This window comes from Bufo bufo, chromosome 10 (assembly GCF_905171765.1).
Source record: "Bufo bufo chromosome 10, aBufBuf1.1, whole genome shotgun sequence".
NCBI lineage: Eukaryota > Metazoa > Chordata > Amphibia > Anura > Bufonidae > Bufo > Bufo bufo.
Window position 1 is genome coordinate 93,376,713 of NC_053398.1, and position 6,931 is coordinate 93,383,643.

The window sequence follows — 6,931 nt, forward strand, 5'->3', positions numbered from 1 at the left end:
ATAGAGATGTGAGACCTGTTTTTTTTTTGCGCTGTGTGACAGTTATAGGTTTAATCACAGAATGACACTTCTATCAGCACGCTAGCGTGTGTCTTAGGTTTTTCTGAATGATACTATCAATAACTTCAATGGAAGATTTTCTTTTTGGGATAGATTTCAAGTAGGCCTGAAATACCACAAACTAGTTATTTTCAGAATGGCAAATTTGGGAATGCTTTTTCAACCCAGAACAAAAAGTCTGCTTTGACGGTCACTACAAATAACTTGACCAGCTAAAACTGTGCAGATTTGGTTGAATAGAGATGTGAGACCTGTTTTTTTTTGCGCTGTGTGACAGTTATAGGTTTAATCACAGAATAACACTTCTATCAGCACGCTAGCGTGTGTCTTAGGTTTTTCTGAATGATACTATCAATAACTTCAATGTAAGATTTTCTTTTTGGGATAGATTTCAAGTAGGCCTGAAATACCACAAACTAGTTATTTTCAGAATGGCAAATTTGGGAATGCTTTTTCAACCCAGAACAAAAGTCTGCTTTGACGGTCACTACAAATAACTTGACCAGCTAAAACTGTGCAGATTTGGTTGAATAGAGATGTGAGACCTGTTTTTTTTTGCGCTGTGTGACAGTTATAGGTTTAATCACAGAATGACACTTCTATCAGCACGCTAGCGTGTGTCTTAGGTTTTTCTGAATGATACTATCAATAACTTCAATGGAAGATTTTCTTTTTGGGATAGATTTCAAGTAGGCCTGAAATACCACAAACTAGTTATTTTCAGAATGGCAAATTTGGGAATGCTTTTTCAACCCAGAACAAAAAGTCTGCTTTGACGGTCACTACAAATAACTTGACCAGCTAAAACTGTGCAGATTTGGTTGAATAGAGACGTGAGACCTGTTTTTTTTTTGCGCTGTGTGACAGTTATAGGTTTAATCACAGAATGACACTTCTATCAGCACGCTAGCGTGTGTCTTAGGTTTTTCTGAATGATACTATCAATAACTTCAATGTAAGATTTTCTTTTTGGGATAGATTTCAAGTAGGCCTGAAATACCACAAACTAGTTATTTTCAGAATGGCAAATTTGGGAATGCTTTTTCAACCCAGAACAAAAAGTCTGCTTTGACGGTCACTACAAATAACTTGACCAGCTAAAACTGTGCAGATTTGGTTGAATAGAGATGTGAGACCTGTTTTTTTTTTGCGCTGTGTGACAGTTATAGGTTTAATCACAGAATGACACTTCTATCAGCACGCTAGCGTGTGTCTTAGGTTTTTCTGAATGATACTATCAATAACTTCAATGTAAGATTTTCTTTTTGGGATAGATTTCAAGTAGGCCTGAAATACCACAAACTAGTTATTTTCAGAATGGCAAATTTGGGAATGCTTTTTCAACCCAGAACAAAAAGTCTGCTTTGACGGTCACTACAAATAACTTGACCAGCTAAAACTGTGCAGATTTGGTTGAATAGAGATGTGAGACCTGTTTTTTTTTGCGCTGTGTGACAGTTATAGGTTTAATCACAGAATAACACTTCTATCAGCACGCTAGCGTGTGTCTTAGGTTTTTCTGAATGATACTATCAATAACTTCAATGGAAGATTTTCTTTTTGGGATAGATTTCAAGTAGGCCTGAAATACCACAAACTAGTTATTTTCAGAATGGCAAATTTGGGAATGCTTTTTCAACCCAGAACAAAAAGTCTGCTTTGACGGTCACTACAAATAACTTGACCAGCTAAAACTGTGCAGATTTGGTTGAATAGAGATGTGAGACCTGTTTTTTTTTTGCGCTGTGTGACAGTTATAGGTTTAATCACAGAATGACACTTCTATCAGCACGCTAGCGTGTGTCTTAGGTTTTTCTGAATGATACTATCAATAACTTCAATGGAAGATTTTCTTTTTGGGATAGATTTCAAGTAGGCCTGAAATACCACAAACTAGTTATTTTCAGAATGGCAAATTTGGGAATGCTTTTTCAACCCAGAACAAAAAGTCTGCTTTGACGGTCACTACAAATAACTTGACCAGCTAAAACTGTGCAGATTTGGTTGAATAGAGACGTGAGACCTGTTTTTTTTTTGCGCTGTGTGACAGTTATAGGTTTAATCACAGAATGACACTTCTATCAGCACGCTAGCGTGTGTCTTAGGTTTTTCTGAATGATACTATCAATAACTTCAATGTAAGATTTTCTTTTTGGGATAGATTTCAAGTAGGCCTGAAATACCACAAACTAGTTATTTTCAGAATGGCAAATTTGGGAATGCTTTTTCAACCCAGAACAAAAAGTCTGCTTTGACGGTCACTACAAATAACTTGACCAGCTAAAACTGTGCAGATTTGGTTGAATAGAGATGTGAGACCTGTTTTTTTTTTGCGCTGTGTGACAGTTATAGGTTTAATCACAGAATGACACTTCTATCAGCACGCTAGCGTGTGTCTTAGGTTTTTCTGAATGATACTATCAATAACTTCAATGTAAGATTTTCTTTTTGGGATAGATTTCAAGTAGGCCTGAAATACCACAAACTAGTTATTTTCAGAATGGCAAATTTGGGAATGCTTTTTCAACCCAGAACAAAAAGTCTGCTTTGACGGTCACTACAAATAACTTGACCAGCTAAAACTGTGCAGATTTGGTTGAATAGAAATGTCAGGTCTATTTTTTAGGCGCTGGGTGACAGGCTCAACTTGCCCCTGATGTAATATATGGCCAACAAATAACCAGACTGTTGATAGTTAAATGCACTTGGGTGAAACAGGCTCAGCCTGCAGCTGATGTAGTATATGGCCAAAAAATTTCCAGACTGTTGATGGTTAAATGCACTTCGGTGACACAGGCTCAGCCTGCAGCTGATGTAGGATATAGCACAAAATAACCACACTATCGATGGTTAAATACACTTGGTGATAGCTCGTGCTGGCGCACCACAAGTCACAAAATGGCCGCCGATCACCCCAGAAAAAAAGTGATCTAAAAACGCTCTGTGCAGCCTCAAAAAAGTGAGCAAGTCAATAATAGCACTTCAATGATCCACAGCTGCAGATCGATCACAGAATGAAGTCTTTTGGAGGAGTTAATCTGCCTAATCTCGCCCTAACGTCGCAGCTGCAACCTCTCCCTATACTGATCATAGCAGAGTGACGTGCGGCGCTACGTGACTCCAGCCTTAATAGAGGCTGGGTCACATGGTGCACTGGCCAATCACAGCCATGCCATTAGTAGGCAAGGCTGTGATGGCCTCTTGGGGCAAGTAGTATGACGCTTGTTGATTGGCTGCTTTGCAGCCTTTCAAAAAGCGCCAAGAAAGCGCCGAACACCGAACCCGAACCCGGACTTTTACGAAAATGTTCGGGTTCGGGTCCGTGTCACGGACACCCCAAAATTCGGTACGAACCCGAACTATACAGTTCGGGTTCGCTCATCCCTAAACGCCACTAGTCCAGGGTTCATTTCAAGTGTGCTATTTGCATTTGGAATCTGTTGCTGTCAACTCTCAAGATGAGATCCAAAGAGTTGTCACTATCAGTGAAGCAAGCCATCATTAGGCTGAGAAAACACAACAAACCCATCAGAGAGATAGCAAAAACATTAGGCGTGGCCAAAACAACTGTTTGGAACATTCTTAAAAAGAAGGAAAGCACCGGTGAGCTCAGCAACACCAAAAGACCCGGAAGACCACGGAAAACAACTGTGGTGGATGACCGAATAAGAATTTCCCTGGTGAAGAAAACACCCTTTACAACAGTTGGCCAGATCAAGAACACTCTCCAGGAGGTAGGTGTATGTGTGTCAAAGTCAATAATCAAGAGAAGCCTTCACCAGAGTGAATACAGAGGGTTAACCACAAGATGTAAACCATTAGTGAGCCTCAAAAACAGGAAGGCCAGATTAGAGTTTGCCAAACGACATCTAAAAAAGCCTTCACAGGATATTTGCATATGGAATAACATTGTGACATTGAGAATATGACAGGAGACAAAATATAAAATACAGACGTATCACATGACTTTAATACATAATTAAAACACGTTTGCGGGGCCCACGGTCACTTGAGTAAGGCCTCATGCACACGACCGTTTTTTTTTGCGCTCCGCAAAACGGATTTCCGTTGTTCCGTGATCCGTGTCCGTTTTTTCTTCCGTGGGTCTTCCTTGATTTTTGGAGGATCCACGAACATGAAAAGTGAAAAAAAAAACTAAGTCAAGTTTGCATTGAAAATGATAGGAAAAACGGACACGGATCACGGACACGGATCACGGACACGGATGACTATCTTGTGTGCATCCGTGATTTTTCACGGACCCATTGACTTGAATGGGTCCGTGAACCGTTGTCAGTGAAAAAAATAGGACAGGTCCTATTTTTTTCACGGACTGGAAAAACGGATCACGGACGCGGAAGCCAAACGGTGCATTTTCCGATTTTTCCACGGACCCATTGAAAGTCAATGGGTCCGCGAAAAAAAACGGAAAACGGATCAACGGCCGCGGATGCACACAACGGTCGTGTGCATGAGGCCTAAGACATTGCACATTATACACAAAAAAAGCTGAAACCATATTATCCCCGGTTAATCTGATTTAACAGCATTTGCATACAGTGTATAACAACAGATGGGAAATAAAATATTATCAGGAACAAACAATTTCATTAACAGATGCAAATCTTTATGGGCAAGGAAGGGCACAAAAATTTGAAAGAGTTTGGTTTTCTGTAAAAATAAATAAAAATAAATGTGAAGTATTGTAAAGTGTTATATGTTTCCTTTAATTGACATTATTAACATTATTGTTATCCTTTATTTAACTCCTTGCAGGAACACTGTAGCATTTTATGCCTGAATAGTGCAGCATAGACAATTGATTTTTGGTTTGCTATATTGGTTCCTTTTAGTTCTATATAAGGACAGAAAGTGATAACATAGTGTTATGGACACTGGATGTGGATTCACTGTGCCAACCAACTGGTTTGACTTTGGGTTGGTCTTGAGGGCGTTATCCAGTTCATCCCCTGCAATGTATGATGTACATGAACAATGGCCCTAACTCAGAGGAACATGGACCGCCATTGTAACACATAGAACTCCTGTCCTCAAACTCACACTGCAGAGTCACAGTGTATTTTTATGAGGTGAAGCTTCAGCCTGTCTCTGCTATCTCCTGATTGTGACTGATAGGTTCTCCCTCTCAGCAAGAGGCAAGGGAATCAGTTTGAAGCAGCATCTCATAGAAATGCACATACAGTGTATACATTTATTAGAAGTTATCTTGCGATGGTGAATGCCCTAGGGAAGGCAGAAGCTGTTTTAAATATTTTTGTCTTCTCTGTCATATAACCGCTATATGCAATAAATAATGATGTTTTCTCTATTGTTCTGTGTTCTGGTGATACAAATGCTGTGTCTAACTAGAGTACAGTATGTACAATACTGAGCTTAGTGTCAAAAATGCCACAGTACAGTTCATGACTTTTTCCCCTGTGACTAGGGCTTCACTAAGGCTATGTTGAGGCAGATTTGTCTGGGAAGTTTAGTGCCGATTGCAAGAGAATTGGGTTTTAAAAACCCTATCTACGTATAGCATTTTTCAGGGCCATTCTGGAATTTTTCAAATCTGCAGCTTTCCTATTATGTTGTGGGTAGAGATCAGCGAATCAAAGCTGACAAGTGGGAACTCGATCCGAATTTCTGGAAAAAATTTGATTTGCACCGAATGCAAATTTCCTCGTGCTTCGTGGTAACAAATCACATTCTAAAATGGCTGCTACACGTGTGTGGACAGGGGAGAGACGTGTCTGCAGGCGCTAGGGAGAGTGATAGGGAAGACTTGATTGTGGTGAAAAAAAAATATTTACAAGTGCAGGGAAAGATTACTCAAGGTGTAGGGAAAGGATAGGGAGGAATCATCCCACCAGCATTTGTGTTGAACAGGGTTCAGTAGGAAAGTTTACAGCTTGGGTAATAGGAACAATCCTATTACACCTTGCTGCACTGACTTGGGATCCAAATTGCTATTATACAGCTCTGTAATGCCAGCAAACCTGTCTTATTAGGGTGCAAGTGCTGTTTGATACAGGCATTAACAGGGTTCATTACAAGGAAATATTTCTATGTTTTATTTGCCCTTGTGCGGTGCAGTTATATATTGTAAAGCATTTTTGGGCTTTTATTAGTGGGGAAAAAAAGGGCTTATTAGCCGTTGTGTGGAGATAGGTGAAAATTACAGCCCTTTTTGTCATGTATTAGTGGCCAAAGTTAAATATATTTGCCGCTCAGCGGTGCAGTTATCTGTTTTAGAGCCCTTTTTTACGTGTATTAATGGAAAAAGGAAAAATATATTTGCTGCTCAGTGGTGCAGTGATATATTCTGAAGCCCTGTTTTTAGTGTATTAGTGGTGAAATAAAAATATATTCTCTGTCCAGCTTTGGTACTTCTCTGTTGAGAAGCCTGTTGTGTAAAGGTAGAACAAAATTTGGGCCTAATTGACAATCTGCGGTGCAGTGATACACTGCGTGCAGAATTATTAGGCAAATGAGTATTTTGACCACATCATCCTCTTTATGCATGTTGTCTTACTCCAAGCTGTATAGGCTCGAAAGCCTACCATCAATTAAGCATATTAGGTGATGTGCATCTCTGTAATGAGAAGGGGTGTGGTCTAATGACATCAACACCCTATATTAGGTGTGCATAAATATTAGGCAACTTCCTTTCCTTTGGCAAAATGGGTCAAAAGAAGGACTTGACAGGCTCAGAAAAGTCAAAAATAGTGAGATATCTTGCAGAGGGATGCAGCACTCTTAAAATTGCAAAGCTTCTGAAGCGTGATCATCGAACAATCAAGCGTTTCATTCAAAATAGTCAACAGGGTCGCAAGAAGCGTGTGGAAAAACCAAGGCGCAAAATAACTGC